The sequence below is a fragment of the Cervus elaphus genome, chromosome 20 (assembly GCF_910594005.1).
Source record: "Cervus elaphus chromosome 20, mCerEla1.1, whole genome shotgun sequence".
NCBI lineage: Eukaryota > Metazoa > Chordata > Mammalia > Artiodactyla > Cervidae > Cervus > Cervus elaphus.
The window spans coordinates 136,807,988-136,828,310 of NC_057834.1; the positions used below are offsets into that span (position 1 = coordinate 136,807,988).

A 20,323-nucleotide genomic window follows, 5' to 3' on the forward strand; every position below is an offset into this window, starting at 1 on the left:
TCCCATGCACGGAGGAGCCCCCTAGGCTACAGTCCATGGGGTCGCAAAGAGTCGGACACAACTGAGCAACTTCTCTTTCTTTCTTTCTTTTCTTTTGATACTTTCACACCAGATGCTCCCTAATATTCGATCCTCACATGACGAGGCTCTCTGTCTCAGCCAACAGTAAGTGCAACCTTGGCAGTTTTACCTGAGGCTTCCAGAAGGGGTAAATTATTTGAGTGTTCTGTTTTATTCTCATCTTACCAAAATGAATAGTGCTGTAGACTCAATGTTCGCATCCCTTCAAAATTCATATGTTGGGCCCCGTGTGACTGTATTTGGAGACAGGGCTCATAAGGGGGTGGAGAGAGTTTACTGAAGTCATAAGGGTGGGGTCCTCATCCGATAGGACTGGTGTGCTTATAAGAACGGGAGGAGCGAGGACAGATCTCTCTCCCTCTGTGTCCACACAAACACAGAGGAAAGGCCACGTGAGGACACAGCACAGCGAGGAGGCAGCAATCGGCCAGCCGAGAAGGAAGTTCTCAGAAACCAAGCCGGTGGGAAGCTTGATCCTGGACTTGTAGCCTCCAAAAGTGGGAGAAAAGCCATGGCTACGATTTAAGCCACCCAGTCTGCAGCATTTTCTTACAGCGGCCCAAGCAGACTCGTAGGCAGGAAACAGGAAGGAAGGGAGGGAGGAAGAAGGTGTTCATACTAGTGATGTCTCTTTAACTCAGGCCAGTGGGACAGTGATGGAACCCTCTAGAAGGGCCAGCAACAGGGAGCCCTCTGCTTCCATCAAAACTCACAAGATCCAAGAAGAACCATAAGGAGAGGGCAAGCTCGTCTCATCCAGCCAGCCTGGCTCAGCGCCCAAGCGCCTTGGCTGCGAGTGGAGAGGGTGGGGTGCACCCCCTGGGGCCGGAACTGCCCAGCTGCCTCATCAGGGTCTGAACTCTTCGTGTTCAGGGACACACGGACATGCCCGGAGGGCTCCAGCCACCAGATTTGGGAAGCCCCCCGGGGCTGGAGGACTTCCCGGCCAGCGGACATCTATTCCGGGCTTCACACAAAGGACATTTTGGCAGGACCGTTGCAGGCTTTACCCTCCAGACGTCTGAAGTCATCCTGCCTGTGAAATCAAGCATAGATGTGCTAGGACTCCAAAGACCATCGAGTTGAAACCAGACACCTCCAGACGTGGCAAGTCACTGAGCAGAAGAATATAAATCCTAAAGCTCGCTGCTAGGTCTGCCCCAGAGAAGTCTGTGATTATAGAGGTGCCTCAGTCACTCATAGAGATCAGGTGGGGCAGCCCTACAGCACCCCCCCCAAAGCTCCTCGTGGTGGGGGTGGGGGGCTGCATGGGCTCCAGGCCAGGGCAGGTGGACAAAGGGCTCTTGTGGGGCTGAGACCAGGGCCTGGGGATTCTGGGTCCCCGGGGTGGGCAGGGCTGGCTGTAGTAACCCACTCAGGCCAGGAGAGGGCATCAGAGGGCAGCAGGAACCAGCCTGTGAACCAGGGAGTCCCACCCGGGCTGGCCTGAAGGGTTCTTTCCTAGGTTCCAGGATGAACTTCCAGAAGGTACAGACCTGTGGGTCAGTGGCCACTGCCCTCCGTCCTGAGCTCCTGGAGGGCGGGCAGCCTGGTACACTCCAAGGCCAAGGGAGCCGTGGAAGAGAGGCCAGGGGAAAACGAGCAAGTGGGCAGGGGAGATATACGTGCTAGACGCTCCCTCTGCAGAGAGGTGGGGCATTTACTGGGTGGGGTGAGGGTGGCTCAGATGGTAAAGAATCCACCTGCAATGCAGGAGGCCCAGGTTCGATCCCTGGGTCAGGAAGATCCCCGGGAGAAGGGCATGGCTACACTCTCCAGGATTCTTGCCTGGAGAATCCCATGGAGGGAGGAGCCTGGCGGGCTACAGTCCATGGCGTCACAACGAGTCAGACACCACTGAGCTACTAACACTTCCACTTTCTTTTTCACTAGGAGAACAGCTCTGGGGTTCTTTAGAGGTTACCAGGGTACCCTCTGGGCTTCCTGGTGGCTCAGACGGTAAAGAATTTTCCTGCAATATGGAAGACCTGGGTTCGATCCCTGGGTTGGGAAGATCCCCTGGAGGAAAGGCACGGCAACCCACTCCAGTGTTCTTGCCTGGAGAATCCCGTGGACAGAGGAGCCTGGTGGGCTGCAGTCCATGGGGTAGCAAGGAGTTGGACAAAACTGAGCTGCCAAGGGCCCCTCCCCAGACAGGTGGTGTGGGAGGACCCTCCAGGAAGGAAAAAGCCGCCCCGTCCCTCAGTCTTAGGCTTAGGCTGTGTCTTGGCTTAGTCGGATACACCTAAGCACAGGGTACCCTCCAGGCTAGGGTGCTGGGGGCAGGTCTGTGGTGAAGGGTCAGAGAAGGGTCTGGAAGGGAAAGGTGATGGAGAGGTTGGAGAGACACGCGCTGATGCCTGACCTCCATCCAGGAGCCAGGTTGCGGGTCAGCAGAGTCTGGCCTCAGCTGTCAATCTCCCTGGGACCAGCATGAGGACACCGGTGGCCCAGGGGGCCTTCCTGGTGGAGCGGCTCAGACCTGAGGGGGAACCAGCCCCACCGCGCTGCCCAGCGACACTCACCCTTCCTGAGCCCCGGTCTGCTGATCGGTAAAGCGGGGGTGTTTGCAGCAGTGTTCACCCCACAGGAGCGCCCTGGGACCGAGTGACGTTGTCTAAGTGACCCAGCGCAGGGCTGCACCCAGCACCGGGGCTCCGTGTCCGGGAGCCACTCTTAGATGGGGTGGTCACCACTTGACGGGCAGCTGGGCCCAGGCACAGAGGCCCGGGGCAGCGCCCCGTTCACAGGGCCCTGGGGACACCGCGCTGCACCCCAGCCCCCACGGAGCCCGAGGTCACCTCCGCACTCCCGAGGGGTGGTCTCTCCTTGCGAATGCGCAGTGGGACTCAACACCCGCTTACTCACTGGCCCCACAACTGTGTACTAAGCGCCGGCTCTGCAGACAGCACTGTGGGCGCCCGGCCTGCAGCTGGGAACGAAATCAGGTGGGACGCGGGAGACAGAGGGGTGGGCGGCTCTGTCCTCCCTGGGGTCTCCTTTCACATCGCCTGCCGGGGAGGGGCCCTGTGGCCAGAGGGCCAGCAGACTTGGGAGGGCCCTGCAGCCTCTCACACCACCAGCGGCCGCTCTGAGGGACCCAGAAGCCTGGGCAGAAAGGGCTGCTGGGGACTCAGGGACATGCGGGGCCAGCCCACGGTCGGTGGCGGGGAGCTGTTTGCCCCTCCAGAGGCTCCCCACCCCACTCTGGGTCCCAGACCCTGACCTCTCTGGCCAGCATCAACTGCAGCCCTGCCTGCTTCTGGCTTCCCAGCGGACTCAGCCAGTGAGGGGTGCCAGCCAGGCCTGGAGAGCACGCTTCTTGTCCCCTCCCTGCCCTCAGCGGCCCTGGGTGTGCCGCCCCCCCAGAGCTGGTGACACGGCCTCTTACAGCTCCACACTCCACGGGCCTGAAAACACACTCTCACCTGCCTTAAAACCCAACGTGGCAACAGACTCTGCTGTGGCCTCCCCCATGGCCCCCGCTATGACTTCCTCCACTGTGACCTCCCCCGTGGCCTCTGCTATGACCTCTGTGGTGACCTCTACTGTGACCAGCTCCAGGGCCAAGTCCGCCTCCTGTGCTGGTTCCCTCATCTCTGCCCACTCCTCTGCCCGGGGGGGGCCCTGGGAAGCATCCATTCTGGCTGATTCCTGCCCAGACCCTGGCTGCAGAAAGCAGGCACTGAGCGTCAGCCGTGGGGTGCATGGCCCGGCGGGTATAGAGCGACTGTAAGACAGAGCAGTGGAGCAAACCCTGGGGAGAGGGAGCGGCGGTCCCAGAGCCGCCTGCCTCAGAGATCATCACAGCAGTGACACCCGCAAGGACCCCACCCTCCGGGGAAGTTCCCTGGGTAGTGGGTGCTGGGTGCAGAGCACGAGAAGGAGGCTTTCCGGCGTCTCTGCAGAGCGCTGACTCAGCGCCCTGGAACCCAGGACACATGCTCCCACAGCCTCAGCAGCCGGCCCCGAGCCAGGAGCCACAGAACCCGTGACACAGCTGAGCTGCCAACCTTCGCGGATGGGTTCCTACTGTTTCCTGGGACATGGTCAACCAAGGTCCCACCCATCCGCCTCCCAAGAGTTAGGATAATTCTGGCCCTTCTCTCACCCGGCCTTCGGGCCCGCTCTCCTGCTGAACCCCGCCCTGCAGCGGTGGCCGGAAGCAGCACCCCTCGGTCTGCCCTGTGGGGCCGGGGGCAGGGACCGGGGCTCCTTGGGTGGTTCCAGCCAGAAGGGAGTTGCTGGGAGCAACTTCCCAGCAGGAGCTGCCATTTGGGAGTGGAGAGCGAGGGCAGCCCTGGCTGGAGAGCCCCAGGCGCCGTGGGGGGTCCCTGGAGGCCTCTGCTGGCCCTGAGGTCCAGGGGCTGTGATGGGCAGCAGGCCAGGGGTCTCAACCCCGGATGTGTGGGTGGAGGGAAATCCCGGCTCTGGCGCCGCCCCACCCTCTCCCAGCCTGGGAGGACTCGGGGCTCCCTCAGCTGGACCGGGAGCACTGGGCCGGGAGGGTGGGAGGCAAAGTGATGCCAGTCTGGGCCCCTGCAGTCATGAATGCGAGTCCGCTGGGAGCGGGCTTCCCCAGGAGCCAGGGGCCTGGCACCCCCCAAGCAGGGCAGGCGCACCAGGAGATGAGATTTCTCTTAAACTCAATACTAAAAACAAAACAATAAAATACAGTCAAGTAATGACTAGGTAAAAACTCTTGGCTGGGGATGGGCGGTAGGTGGGGCATGGCACTGAACTGTCAGGACTTCTCTCTGGCCTGGCCTGGCTTTATTTCAAATCACACTGTGGGGAGGGGGTAGTATACCCCATGTTCTAGGCTGGAAGGCCCTAGTCATCACTGATGCACTGTAATTGTTAGGTTTTGATGAGGGTCTCCTAGTCAAAGGGCGGGAGGAAGGTGGGGGCTCTGTGTCCCAAGGGGGAGTGAGTACATCAGAGAGGGGTGCCCCCCAGGGTCGCAGGAGGCCCTGGGGAGCTCTGGACTTCCCTGCTGCCAACTGGCCCCTCCCGGGCTGGAACGGAGGGGGTCCCGTGGGCCCCACCCCAGGGGACAGATGTGTGAGGGTGGGCAGGGCGCCTGCGTGCTTGTGCAGGGCCCACCCTCCAGCAGAAGCCGCGTCCCTGTCTTTAATTATGCATTTGAATGAATCTCTTTGGCCACAAATGGAACGCCTCTGAGGCCCCAGCCGGGCCCAGATGGAGGCGTGGGTGGGCCTGGCGGGGACATGGGGTGGGGAGGAGGGAGCCTGACTAGTGAGGGTGAGATGGGACCTCATTCCCACTGTGGGGATCCCGCTGCAGGGGCACCTCCCTTCCAACTGCGTGGGCGCCCCATCCAGCTGCCAGCACTTTCCCAGAGCTCTCTCACACTCTCTGAGCACAGGAAGGTGTCCAGTGTTGAAAGTGGGGAAGCAGGACTCACAGGCAAGAGCCCGGGCCAGCCTCAGCAGACCTTAGAGGGTTGACCGCCTCTGCCATGCGACCTACGTGCATAACAGGAGGTTATGCAGCGTGTGGAACGCACAAGGCCGAAGATTAGGATACAGGAAGGAGGCAGAAAGAGAGGCCGAGCAGGAGGAAGGCCAGTGTGTCTCACACAAACATAAAAAAGACAAAGAAATACTAACCATTAAAGTTCACTGAGCCACACAAGGACGGTGGGGCATCTGCCTTCCTCCCCTCCTTCTACTTACTGTATCCTTGTCAGGCGCTCACACCCCCTGAAAGGGGGACAGAACTGGCCTCGACCTCCCACGGTAGCCGTGAGGATTAAAGGACTGTCTCACCTTCAGAATAGTTCCTGGCTCTGAATGAACTGTCACTAACACTCCCTTCCTCACCTTCCTCGTTAAATCAGCAGCACATTCTGCTACAATCTCAGAAAACCCAATGTATGGTGGCCTCAAGAGTGGGTGTTTGTTTTCTCCCCAAAACAAGGAGTTCAGAGGTGACTGCGTGCCAGGGGCACCAGCCATGCCCTCAGGGCTCCAGACTCATCTTTCCATTCCAGGAGCCTTAGGAGGGAGGCCTTCTACCCTTACCCCTCTCCTCCTGCTTGCCAGATACCTGCTGCAGCTCCAGACCTCACATCCAAGTTCCAGGTGGAAAGAAAGGGAAAGCACGATACGCACAGGGTTTACCCCAGTGAGGTTTTCTTGCTCTGCTCTGGAGGGGACGCTCTCTCCAGCAACTCCCACATCTCCACCGTCCAGAAGTGTGCCTTGTGGTCCATCCTAGCTGCAAGGGAGGCTGGAAAGCTGTGTAATCTCAGCCAGGAGCATCTCTTCTCTCCCTGAGAACAGTGTAGAAGGGATATGGTTGTTGAGCAGGCACCAAAAGTGTCGCCAGCGTGTTGTTCTATGATTCATCTCACTGCCAGATAAAATATACTACTTCCATCTTGCAGACAGAGAAATCGAAGCTCAGTAAGGTTGAAAATCATCTCCACAATCACAGAGTGAGTAGATGATACTTTGGTCTCTTGATTCCAAGTATTAATGTTTTATAAACCCATGACTTATAATTGATTATTGAAGCCTTTCTGACGCTGATTTTAAAGCAATGACATTGATATACGGCTGCTGCTGCTAAGTCACTTCAGTCGTGTCCAACTCTGTGCGACCCCATAGACGGCAGCCCACCAGGCTCCTCTGCCCACAGGATTCTCTAGGCAAGAATACTGGAGTGGGTTGCCATTTCTTTCTCCAGGAGTGAATATGGGCCCACCCTAAAGAAGCTGGGTCCACCCCAATGAAGCTGGACTCAACCCCAGTGAAGCTGGGCCCACCCCTGATATATGACAGCCGCTTTAAAATCTGTGCCAGGTAAGTCCAACATCTGACTCATCTAAGTATTGGCCTCTGTCCACTGTCTTTTCTCATCCAGGAGTTTTCCTGGCTCTTGGTAGAATCAGTGATTTTGTATTATATCCGAGACATTTTGGCTATTATGTTAGGATACGCCATCCTGATAAAATCTTCGGTTTTAGCAGCAGTCATCTGTTTAGTTGAGGTGTAGGTCCTGGCCTAGTTTGGGGGGCTTCAGTTCATGACCTTTTAGTGTCCTGAGTCCTCACTGAGTCCCATGGGTCTTCCTTCTTCCTGTGCTGCTGGGGGTCCCACTCGGCCCACTTAGCCTCTGCTGGTGGTGTCTGTGGGGCCAGGAGGCACTGCTCTGGGCCACGTGCCATCACTGGGTGAACCTCAGGGTGGTAGGGAAGAAACCACTGGCCTGGGTCTCCCTATACCACTGGGTGGAGGGCAAGGACGCACAAGGCTTTATAACAGAGCAAGACCCTGTGTTGTCTTCCCGGGACAGACCCGACCCCATATCCTCTGCTATGGCTCCTCTCAGAAGTACCTACGTAGGGACTTCCCTGATGGTCCAGTGGCTAAGGCTCCACGCTCCCAATGCAGGAGTCCCTGGGTTTGATCCCTAGTCAGGGAACTAGATCCCACGTGCCACAACTAAGCCCCAGTGTGGCCAAATAAATAAATAAATAAATTTTTAAAAAGAAGTAAAGCTTCCCCTATGGCTCAGTGGGTAAAGAATCCGCCTGCAATGCAGGAGACACAGGTGACGTGATTTCACTCCCCGGGGTTGGGAAGACTCCCTGCAGAAGGAAACGGCAACCCACTCCAGTATTCTCGTCTAAGAAATCCCATGGACAGAGAAGCCTGGTTGGCTACAATCCATGGGGTTGCAAAGAGTCAGACAAGACTAAGCGTACAAGCACAAAAAAGCAGTACCTAGGTAATAGTACCCAATGCACATTACCTGTATTATAGATGCTACAGCTTCCCCCAAAAAGAAGAAATTGACTACCTGCTGATCATGAGCTTGCAGCCCCAGACCTATTGGTTCCAAAGGATGGATAATGTTCACCCCTGTGACATCACCTTGTTATCTCACCATCAACCAATCAGAGAACTGTGCATGAGCTAATCACACACCCTGGGATACCCCTCCCTCACCTGGTCTTTAAAATTGTTTTGCTGAAACCCAACGGGGAGTTCAGAGCTTTTGAGCATGAGCTGCCCGGACCCCTTGCTTGGTTCTTGCAATAGACATCACTCTTTCCTTCATCACAATCCTGTCAGTAGACTGGCTTTACTGAGCACGGGCGAGTGGACCCAAGCTTGGCTCGGTAACAGCTTCACAGCTGTGGGCAGATGGATTGTCCAGGGGCCCAGCTGTGGAGGCGCTGGGGTGACCTGGGTGCTGTCACTGCGGCTCACAGATCAGAATGCCTGCTGGGGTCCAGGTTGTTGAGTGGGGAGAGCAGCCCCTCAAGTCTCTGCTGGACTTCCCCTTCCTCAGTACTTTAACCAGAGAAGGGAGACTTTTCTAGATTTGGGGTTTTTAAATCTATGCCTGTTGGAGGTTCTCATTGCCAGTTTCTCTGGCACCCACCCCAGGGCTGTGCAGAAGATCAGAGGGAACTGCAGGGAACCCACCACGTGGTCCTTCCTCCAGTCATGAGGTCTCTGGCCCATCCACCCTCTTCCACCCATCTTTCAGAGTCCTTGTATCATTTGTTGAATAATTTCCAGAGCATTTATTTGTTTTTAGGATAGATGAGCAGGGAAAGTTGAGTCTATGCAACTTATTCCAGGACCAAAATCCTAAATCCTTTTCAATTGAACATTCTAAACTCCTGGCAACCCCTAGTACACACCAATCCCAGGGACTGCTAATGTCTCAAGTTAGAGTACCAAATAAAGGGTTTAACATCAGATATTTGGCAACAGAAGCAGCTAGACCAGCTGTGGTGAGAGGGAGACTGTATAGCTGGACGCATGTAAACACTAAGGTGGCCAAGCACAGAGGCTGCCCTCCTCAGGAAGGGGTTCCCAATGTATCTATCTGTTTAGTGTCCCTTCTACTGGAGACAGCCTCTGCTGGGTACTGACTTGAGATACAAGATTCACCCATGGTGCTCACTTCCAAGATTCACAAGCATGTCCCTCTGGCTCCAGTCTTCCCATCTTATTTCCTCCAGCTCCCTGACCAACCAGAGAAGCTTGCATTAATGCCCAAACCTGCGGCAGAATTCTCCCATCCTCTGAGCCCCACTCAAACCTGCCAGGCTTCAGAAAAATTTGCTGAATGGATTATAGTGGTATTCCAAAGTGAGGCATATGTCACCTCCAAAATACGGAGTTTCATCCAGTGGGTGGCTCTGTCTCTGTGGTAGGGACCCCAAAGTGAGTAAGTTGCCTTTCCCTTACAGAATACCTTCCAGCTTACTCTAGATCATTAGACTCCCTAAAACTATACCAAAGTTGCATCCCCCTGAATCTTAATAGGATTTACTTCCAACTTTTGGAGGCTATAAGTCTTACCTGGGTATCCAGAAGGATTGCCACGTCCAGTACACCAGGTCTAACTTGGAAAAATTCATCCATGTACTGAACAAGCATGGCCAAAGTTCCTGAGGATGATACTGTGACAGGTATCAGAGACTTAACACAATCTTACATGATAGATCCAATCTCATGTTCTTACTTCCCTAAGCCCTCTAAGCTCTTACTTAATACTCTAGAAAGACAATCACAGTGCCTGCATCTCATTTACATCATGCTCAAGGCTTGCAGAGCCCTTCTTACCCCCTTGAAAGCCTGGGGGGCGCTGGGGTGGGTCAATGGGTTTACAAAAAAAACACAAGCATTGTGTTAAGATAATTTCTAAGTGTCCTTGCCAGGAAGTCCACTCCTGGCACGTGGGAGCATTCTTGCAAACCAGGAAACTCCATTCAGTATCTTCAAGGTTCACACCCACACATTTCACTCTGTCACTTGCTGATACCTACTGGCCAGGACCTGTCACTGTGTTGGTGAGGAGTTTATTTGTTCCCAGGGCAGGAACTTTATCTTCCCACTTAGGCTCTGCTGAGACCCGGCCCCAGTTAGTAATCTAGAGGAAATAAGGCGAGATGAGGACACTTCTTGAGGACAAGTGTCCCATTGTAAGACATCTACCCCCAGTAAAGTCCTCCCATCCCTGGGTACCAGCATCGAGAAGGGCTGCTTCGCTATGCTCAGAGCATTCTGGGAAATCTAGGTGTTCAAGCCTAGACTCATCCACCTGACTGTCCCCATCCTAAGGCCACAGGACGCCAGCACTTTCCTCTCAAGGCCCTGATGTTAGCATATAAAACATACTCAGGGGGTTCCCTCTGTAGCAGTGGCACATATCTGCCAGATGTCAGTACCAGATGCCTGGTTAAATTTGAATTTCACGTAAACAGCAAATAATATTTTAGTATGAGTATGTATGCTCCATGAAACACTTAGAACAAGCTAATGCAAAAGAAATTGTTCATTGTTTATCTAAAATTCGAATTTAGAATTTGGGCATCCTGTGTTTTACCTAGAAACCTAGCAACTCCACGATTAAATTCTGCCTGGTTATCAGCACAGTCTGCCCGGAGGTGGCAGGAAACGTGGGTTTCTGCAAACACTACCATGATCAACATTCCAGCTTTCATGTCCCATCCTGAGGACAGAGACCGAAGCCTGCTGCTCTGTTTCCCAAGGATGTTGGGTTTTTATTACCGTTTTTAAACGACTTCGAACATGAACATTCTAAGCAAGTGTCTCCAGAAACCCCAAATAACACTTACAAAGCTAATTTCAAAACCAGTGACCTAGCTTGGCCCCTAAAGCAGGTAGAGTTTGAGCCAGTTTGGAAGGTGGAGGAGAAAAAAAGTAAAGGCTTGAAAGCCCAGTTTGACATCAAGTTTCCACCCCGAATGGAAGGCATCACTTATGCTCCAGAAAACAAGCAAGCCCGTGAGGTTTCGTGGGATCAGGAAGCTGGAAATTGTAACCGGGTGTGGGGTTCAGGTGGTGGGGAGGATGTGGGCAACTAGACAGATAACACGAGGATGGCAGAGAGCAGGGGGCTGGGGGAGAGGGCAGGGAGGCTTCGTGGGCTGGGTGGGGTGGGGGCGCATTTCTTAGCTGGCAGCGGGCTTTGGCCACGGGGCGAGGTGCTGCTGGAAGGCACTCCTGTTCTGGGTCACGTTCCAGCTGGCTCTGACCCCCAAGCCCTGTGCTGGCACCAGACAGAGAGGGTGAGGGTAGCGGCGGCTCCAGCAAGAGGTCTTGTGACTGACTTCCCCGCAGGGAAGGTCGTTAGCAACACTGCAAATGTTCCGGAACATTCGTCCAAGAGTTGAACGTGAAGTGCCACTCATACGCTGTTGAAGCTGAAATCAGGTCATTCTGGGACTCCGGACCTGAGTGCCGGGTTCACGGGAAGGAACTGACACCCTCACACCGTGATGTGGGGACCTGGGCCTGGGGGTGATGAGGGCAAGATGCACTCAGGGGCTCACCGGGCCACTGCCCTCCATGGGCCCTGGCAGGTAACCAACAGAGAGGCTCTGAGTTTGCTTTCACAGCTTCTCTGCTCCTGGCTGTGGGGCACTAACTGGGCAGGTCACTCCTTCTGTAGGGAGAGTCTGCCCCCCGGCCAGGTGGAAGTCTAGGCTTTGAGACACTCAGACCTGGGCTTGAATCTGATCTCCTGTCTCCAACTGCATGAACTTGAACGAGTGTCTTAGCTTCCTGACCTGCACAATCCAACTAAATCAGGCACCTGCGTAATACAATACATGGTGTAAAGGTCAGGCACCCAGTGCAATCGAGATTATGTAAGTCAGGCACCCGGACGATGATCACTGCACACACAGTAGGTCTTCAGGCTAGTTCCCTCCATGCTCCTCCCCTTCAGAAACACGACTATGATTTCCAGAAGGGAGGTCTTCTGAGAACAGAGCATAAAACTTAATTGCCTCAGTTCCTCTCCTTCAGTTTGAACCATTTCTGCTCAGTTCCTGAATCCTTCACAGTGAAAGCTCCTAGTTCAGCTATTTTAGGGAAAGGCAAGGGCCCACCAGCTTCACATGACCTGATGTTTCCAAAACCCCAAAATCCCGCATGGTCTGATGGCTTTAGAGTCAAGGGTTTCATTCCTCAGGAGATTTCCCCCTCTTCTTGGCTGGCTCGTCTGGCTCATTAGAGCTCCTTCTCGGCACTTATCAAAATCAATCCCTCATGTATTCAGATGAGGGGGAAGCAACTTGCCAAAATGAGCACTTGTACATGGGGAAGAAACAGGCAAATGAATCCCCTGCAGCTTTGAGCAGAACGGGGCTGTTTCGTGCCCTCCAACACATCCTTCTAGGGAGAAAATGCTAGGAAGATCTCAGACCAAGACAGGGGAGGGGCTGAGCTGAGCTGGGGGCTGGTGTCTCAAAACATGGTCAGGGCTCCGGAGGGTGAGAGAAAGAGGGGATTGACAGCCCCAGAAGGCCTTCCTCTCCCATCCTTGCCACCCGCCTTCCCACCATCTCTCTTCCCAACTGACCCTTCTCCCTGGGAAGGTGCTGTGAGCTCAGTCCACCAGGGCAGTGGGGGCAGGGCTCTGTTTGGAAAATGCTCATCAGTCAAAGTTAAAATCAAGAGCATCCTCAAAATATGTAATTATGACTGTCAAGCAGCATTTATTCAACAAGTAGTTATCAAAGGCCACCCATGTGCCAAGCACCATGTACTTCAGCAAGAATATCCCACAGTCCTGGGACTCGCAGAGCTGTGTGACCTTGGGTGTATGTCACACTCTCTCTGATCATCAGTTTTCTCATCTGTAAGAGACAGGATTGAACCACACAGTCTTCCAAAAAGGAAGGTAGCCCCCCCGTACGGCAGCAGTTACAGAAACTGAACATCCCAGACCTGGAGCTCCCAGAGCTTAGAGCAAGGGAGCAAAGACCTTACCAGACCATCTCACAAATGTGGTGGGTAAACCAAGAGGCTGGCTCTGCAGGATCGCGCAGGGGAAAAGGGGAGTCTCATAGTGGGGAGGGTTGGACAGTCAGGAAATCGTGTTCTGAGGGAAGGACAGCTGAGCTGAGACCCTGATGGAGTGGGGCTTACATAAGCGAGCGGGGCAGGGACATCATTTCAGAAAGGACTGGAGCCCAGAGCTAGAGAGAAGGAGGGCAGGGGCTGGGAGAGCAGTCGGGCGCTTTCCTGGGGCAGTTCTGACCCCAGACACACAGCTCAGGGGCCCCTGTGTGCACTGCCCAGGGTGGAGGGCCGTCACGGGGCCCCGTGCACTGAAGAGCCGGCGGGAAGCGGGTCAGGCGACACCTCCTCCAAGGCCCAAGTGTTCCCCGCCCAGGGGAACAAGCACAAGGCCAGGGGGATGCTTTCCAAAGCAGGACTCTCAGCAATTTTTCAGATTTATAAAAGAAAGAAAATCATTCAGTATCTGATGTAAACGCATTTTCTTCTGTAAAAATTTTTACTGGTGTACAGTTGATTTACAAGGTTGTGTTAGCCTCTAGTGTACAGCAAGTGAATGAGTTAAACACACACACATACCCGGTCTTTTTTAGATTCTTTTCCCATATAGGTCATTACAGCCACACAGAGGGTCCTTACTAGTCACCTATGTTGTATATAGAATTGTGTGTGTGTTGGTCCCAGTCTCCCGATTTATCCCTTCCCCCTCCCTGCTTTCTCCCCTGGCAACATAAGCTTGTTTTCTACATCTGTGACTCTATTTCTGTTTTGCAAATAAGTTCATTTGCACCATTTAAAGCTGAGCACCAAAGAATTGATGCTTTTGAACTGTGGTGTTGGAAAGACTCTTGAGAGTCCCTTGGACTGAAAGGAGATCCAACCAGTCCATCCTAAAGGAAATCAGTCCTGAATATTCATTGGAAGGACTGATGCTGAAGCTGAAGCTCCAATACTTTGGCCACCTGATGCGAAGAACTGATTCACTGGAAAAGACTCTGATGCTGGGAAAGATTGAAGGCAGGAGGAGAAGGGGACAACAGAGGATGAGATGGTTGGATGGCATTACCGACTCGACGGACATGAGTTTGAGCAAGCTCCAGGAGTTGGTTAAGGACAGGGAAGCCTAGCGTGCTGCAGTCCATGGGGCCACAAAGAGTCGGACATGGCTGAGCAACTGAACTGTACCACTTAAATGTATTTTCTTCTAAATTATAGTTTACAGAGTGGCTTCCCTAGTGTCTCAGATGGTAAAGCATCTGACCACAATGCAGGAGACCTGGGTTTTATCCCTGGGTCGGGAAAATCCCCTGGAGAAGGAAATGGCAACCCACTTCAGTACTCTTGCCTGGAAAATCCCATGGACAGAGGAGCCTGGTAGGCTACGGTCCATGGGGTCGCAAAGAGTCCTATAAGACTGAACTATAAACTTCACTTATAGTTTACAGAACATGCCTGGGATTGGGGGTGGTACTCTACATGTGTTCAACTTTCTGGGTGTTCAGCTCAAAAATCCAGATGTCCCGGGAGGCCCAGAGGCAAACTAGCCCAGAGGATTCAGACAGGGGAGAAGGCAGGGGGGACTGAACTGCTGCCTGCTGGTGCAGTTGAAGAGGACCCAAGGAACGGGACAGGGGACCACAGGCCTCTCAGCACGAATCCTCCACCTGCCTTCTCGGGGGAAGCTGGCACTTCCAGGCACTGTAGGATGCTCCCCAGAAGGCCAGGGTCCTCCTCTTCTCTGGGGCCCCCTCTTCACCACCAGAGATGAGGAGAGTCCCATCCCAGCCCCTCAAAGGGATGTGCTGCCCATCCCTTCCCCCAGGACCCACCTTCCATGCTGATCTTCCTGGCATGGACCAGACAGCCACCCCACCTAGCTTGTCCTGTCCACTTCAAATCTGAGAAGCCAACATCTTCGGACAGCAACTCTGAGACAAGGAGGTGGGGAGGGGCCCTCTACTGCCCCCTGGCGTCCACCCAGGGGTCGGCTCCTTGAGGGTCTGCAACGGCTTTATAAATGCAAGCCTCCCTGTTGCCAAGGTGAGCCTCCACTCTGTATGACCTTGGGTGACGTACACCTCTCCGAGCATCAGTTTTCTCTAAGAGACAGGACTGGACCACATAGTCTTAGAAAAAGAAAGCCAGCTCCAAGCAAGTGAACAAAGAAGGACAGATACAAGGGCAGAGGCAAAAGGTCAGGGAGCCAGAGAGTACCCGCAGGGCCCCCTGGGGCCCCTGAGAAGCTCGGAAGAGGAGGAGGGGGCCAGGGTCCCAAAGATAAGGGCGGGGCAAGAATACTGGGAGGAGGAGAAACAAGCAACCCAAGATCCTAGCTAGCGGCCACCAAGCTTATCTCTCCACTCCTCTGTTCTCTGCCCCTGCCCTTTCCCCCCTCAATAGCTAAGTTAAGAAATCAAGATATTCAGAACCGAGTCCTTCAAAATAAAGGATATTATTGAGACAAACAACAAAACTGGGAAGGGTTCTCAGGATTATACATAGCAACCTATCATTTACTGAGTTTTGATGGTTGGATTGAAATTTTGTTGATTGTCCTTGTTTGTACAACACACACTGAAGCATCAGGTCAGCAACTTACACATTGCAGGGAGGGGTTCTTTGTATAATACTTGTACGTTTTTGTTAGTTTGAGACTGTTTCAACAACTTAAACTTTTAAAATGCTAGCCTAGAATTTTCTCTTAAAAATTGCATATATCCTTTGAGTCAGCAATTTAATTTTAAGACTTTGTTGGATAGATATGATTGTTTTCATCTGTATGTACAATGATATGTATGTATGTATAATTATATTTATATATCACTTTTATATATCACATATAATTACATTTATATATCACTTATATATCACAAGATTCTTCTTAATTCGGCATGGCTTAGCTGTCAGTTTAAAAGGTTTAATAGATATTTATAACAAATAGAGCATCGTGTTCCTGTTGATGGATTTAGGACACTGGGGTGATTCAGCGTCTCAAGCTAACTCAGTCCAAAGCAGGAACTCCTAAGAAGATAATACTTCCTCAGATCTCAGTGATGCTTTATCGCGACTGTGCTGTTAAGTACCGGTATCATCTTGATTTTACACACTTTCATCAGCTTTTTTGGAGAAGGAAATGGCAACCCACTCCAGTATTCTTGTCTGGAGAATCCCATGGACAAAGGAGCCTGGTGGGCTGCAGTCCATGGGGTCGCAAAGAGTCAGACACAACTGAGCGACTAACACACACATATATCACTTTAAACATGTATATATCAATAATGTTAAATATTATCTGTAATATATTTATGGTAGAAATAGTTTAAATAGCAAAAAACCCAAAGTTAACAGTCCATCAATAGGACAGTACTAAAATAATGATAGTAAACTCATGGTAGTGGATACTATGCGACCATTAAAAAGAATGAATTGGGTCTATACTAATTGTTGTTGCTCAGTCGCTAAGTCATGTCCGACTCTTTGCAACCCCATGGACTGTGGCACGCCAGCCTTCCCTGTCCTTCACTATCTCCCTTCCTCTAGTTTGCTCAAATTCATGTCTGTTGAATTGGTGATGCCATCCAACCATCTCATCCTCTTTTGCCCCCTTCTCCTCTTGCCCTCAATCTTGCCCAGCATCAGGGTCTTTTCCAAATAGCAGTTAATATTCACCAAGCATTCACCTTGTGGCAGGTCTAATCCAAGCACATTGTAAATATTGATTCAGAGCAAGCCTGCTGTGTAGATCCTATTGCTATTCCCCACCGTGTAGAATGGAGAACTGAGCCTTGGGGAGGTTAAGTAACAGCTGGGGTCCAGCTCCTGCAGCTGGTTCCAGAGTCCACATGCTTAACCACACACAGTGATCGGGGAGAGTACACAGACACCACTGCTAATGATTGCTTTGGGGAAATGCGCTTGGGGGGGGCGGGAATAAGGTTGAGCTTGACTTTTCATTTTATACTGTTTATATTCTTTACCATATATCTTTATCATATATCATCACATGTCAGCTTTGCACACTTTTAAAAACCCACTAATTTAAATAAACAAGCACAAAAGCATAAAAAACATTTAAAGACCATGGAAAAGAGTATGGAAGTTACTTTAAAAAGTAAAAATAGAGCTACCGCATGATCCAGCAATCCCACCATTGGGCGTATATCTGGAAAAAATGAAAATTCTAATTCAAAAAGATACATGCACCCCAGTGTTCACAGTAGCAGAGTTCACAATAGCAAAGACTTGGAATCAACGTAAATGTCCATCAACAGATGAATGGATAAAGAAGAAGTGGTATTCCAAAGGTCTACAAACAATGGATGCTGGAGAGGGTGCAGAGAAAAGGGAACACTCTAAGGCTGTTGGTGGGAATGCAAACTAGTACAGCCACTATGGAGAACAGTGTGGAGATTCCTTAAAACACTGGAAATAGAACTGCCATATGACCCAGCAATCCCACTGCTGGGCATACACACCGAGGAAACCAGAATTGAAAGAGACACGTGTACCCCAATGTTCATCGCAGCGCTGTTTACAATAGCCAGGACATGGAAGCAACCTAGATGTCCATTGGCAGATGACTGGATAAGAAAGCTGTGGTACATATATACAGTGGAATATTACTCAGCCATTAAAAAGAATACATTTGAATCAGTTCTGATGAGGTGATGAAGCTGGAGCCTATTATACAGAGTGAAGTAAGTCAGAAAGAAAAACTCCAATATAGTATATTAATGCACATACATGAAATTTAGAAAGATGGTAACAATGACCCTATACGCGAGATAGTAAAAGAGACACAGATGTAAAGAACAGAACTTTGGACTCTAACTAACTAAGGGAAATGGAGGGGGGGTTCAGGATGGGGGACACAAGTACACCCATGGCTGATTCATGCGAATGTATGACAAAAACCACTACAATATTGTAAAGTAATTAACCTCCAACTAAAATAAATAAATTTACAAAAAAAAAGAAGTGGTAGTATATGCAATGGAATATTACTCAGCCATAAAAAAGAATGAAATATTGCCATGGGCAGCAACATGAATGAACCTAGAGATCATCTTACCAAGTGAAGTAAATCAGACACAGAGAGACAAATATCGTATGATATCACTTATATGTGGAATCTAAAAGGAGGATACAAATGAACTCATTTTTATAAAACAGAAACAGACTCACAGACATAGAAAACAAACTTATGGTTCCCGAAGAGGAGAGGAGGAGAGAAATAAATTAGAAGTTGGGGATTAATATATACACACTACTATATATGAAATACTAAACAACAAGGACCTACTGTATAGTATGTGGAACGTACTCAAAATCTTGTAATAAGCTATAATGTAAAGGGAATCTGAAAAACAATATATGTCAATCACTTTGCTGTGAAACTAACACTATGTTGTAAATCAACTATACCTCAATTTTAAAAAAATAGATGAAAGATAAAGAAAAATTTTTAACTGTTGCCTTAAGCAATTTACAGTTCTGATAGCAACTTTTAAGGGATCTGTTAATTTTACAAGCAATTATAAAGTTTATGGCAAGGACATGAAAAACATAAGAATTGTTCATAGAGTTTCTGGAAACTCTGGGTTAAGTGTAAGTGTTCCCTACTTCTGGGTTCGCACACACAGTGGATGGTGTTTGGCCAGAGCTGCTACTACGCTGGGGGGTCAGAAATACCCAAATGCACCTACAGTGCTTCGCACAGCAGACAACCAACACTAACCAGAGCAGAACTGTGTGGCTTTTGAAAACGCCTTATAAATTATCCAATGTGAGGTCACAGTAATCCTGAAAAGTTTAATTTCCTCTTTTGTAAAATGGAGATATTCTAGTATCTGTTCACCTAATAGCACTGATCATTTACATATTTATTTATGTTGGTATCCCCATTTCACAGATATGGAAAAGTAGATTCCGGGGGTAAGAATGTACTTCTTGTTTGATCTTCTTTCAGGTAAGTGAGAGGGAGAAGGCGAGCCTGGCTCTGATGAGCCCTAGTCCGGAAGGGAGAGGGAAGGTGGTGACGCCCTTAATGTCCAGGGGATTTGCGAAGGACAAGAGGGCACGGTGGGCTGGAGTTGCTGGAGGTGCTTGGGGCCCTGTGGATTTGAGGTGCTTCTGAGCCACCTGATGCAAAGAACCGACTCATTGGAAAAAACCCTGATGCTGGGAAACATTGAGGGCAGGAGGAGAAGGGGACGACAGAGGATGAGATGGTTGGATGGCATCACCGACTCAATGGACATGAGTTTGAGCAAACTCTGGGAGTTGGTGATGGACAGGGAGGCCTGGTGTGCTGCATTCCAAGGGGTCGCAAAGAGTCGGACACGACTGAGCGACTGAACTGAGCTCGTGGAGAGGGAAGCAGCTGCAGGCGCTAGGAGGAGGTTACCCAGCGGCTGCCCTCTGATCGCCCCCAGGTCATCCTCCAGTCTATTCCTGTCCTGTCTGCGCGCGGATGCTGACTCCGCCGACTTTTCTTGACCGGCGAGGTCTCGGGACCCTCCTCGCGGCGGCGATCCTGGCGCCGGAGCTTCTCCCTCCAAAGTCCCACTTACCCGCCGGCGTTCCCAGGCGTTAGTTGGCGGCTTTGGGGAAGGCGCCTTCCTGAGCCTCCGTGTCCCTTCTGTAAAGCCGGAGTGAATAGCAGAGTAAACTGCAGAGCTGGGATGGGAATTAAGTCAGATAGCAGCGTGCGCTCCGAGGGCGCGAAAGGCCCCCAGGTCCCTCCGCACCGAGGGGGCCCCCGCGGCGACCGCGTTATCGGCCCGACTCCCCAGGTACGGGCCCGGCCCTGCCCTCCCCGCCGCCGCCGCCGCCTTCCTCCGCCCGGCGGGCTGTGGGCGAGGAGCGATGGGCTCTGCCCAGCGCTGGCGCCTCCGCGCGGGCGCCCGGGTGCCCGCCCCGCCCGCCGCCCGCACCCGGAGGTGCTCGCCGCTCCCGGAGCTGGGCGGGGCGGGCGCGCCCTCGTGATCCCCGCGGACGCCCGGACCTCGCCCTCCTGCCGCCCTGCGCCCTGCCCGGCCCGCTCGGCCCGCCTGGTTTCAGAGCCCCGAGACCCGACGCCCGGCCCGTCGCCTCGCTCTCCCTGGCAGGACCGGAGCGGGCAACCCGGGAGTCCCGGCGGCCAGGGCCGACACCCCTGGGAACGGAGTCGGTGAGTTCAGGGAGAACCGGGGCGGTGGGCGGGTCCGCGGTGCTGGCTGCAGCCCCGCCGGTGTGAAAACGCCCCCAGCAGCCCCCCAGGCCTCGGTCCCTCCTGACCGATGAGGAGGACGCGCCCAGCCCCCCACCCCCACCGAACCCCAAAGCCAGGCTTCACCTGGAGAGCCTAATTGGAAGTCTGGGAGCCCATTCTGGGCAAATCGGTTTCCATCAGAAGTCCTGTCGGCGATGGCCCTGCTCAC

General features: G+C 52.3%; 1 protein-coding gene across 3 annotated transcripts in view; it reads left to right on the plus strand.

Annotated features, from left to right (window-relative positions):
- The first annotated feature begins 19,920 nt into the window (after positions 1 to 19,920).
- MLPH (melanophilin) overlaps positions 19,921 to 20,323 on the plus strand; it is a 42,833-nt gene continuing 42,430 nt past the window's right edge. For all 3 annotated transcript variants that reach the window (XM_043877823.1, XM_043877824.1, XM_043877825.1), the window contains exon 1: positions 19,921 to 20,073. The gene's annotated coding sequence lies outside the window, so the exon portion shown is untranslated. The remainder of the gene's footprint in view (positions 20,074 to 20,323) is intronic.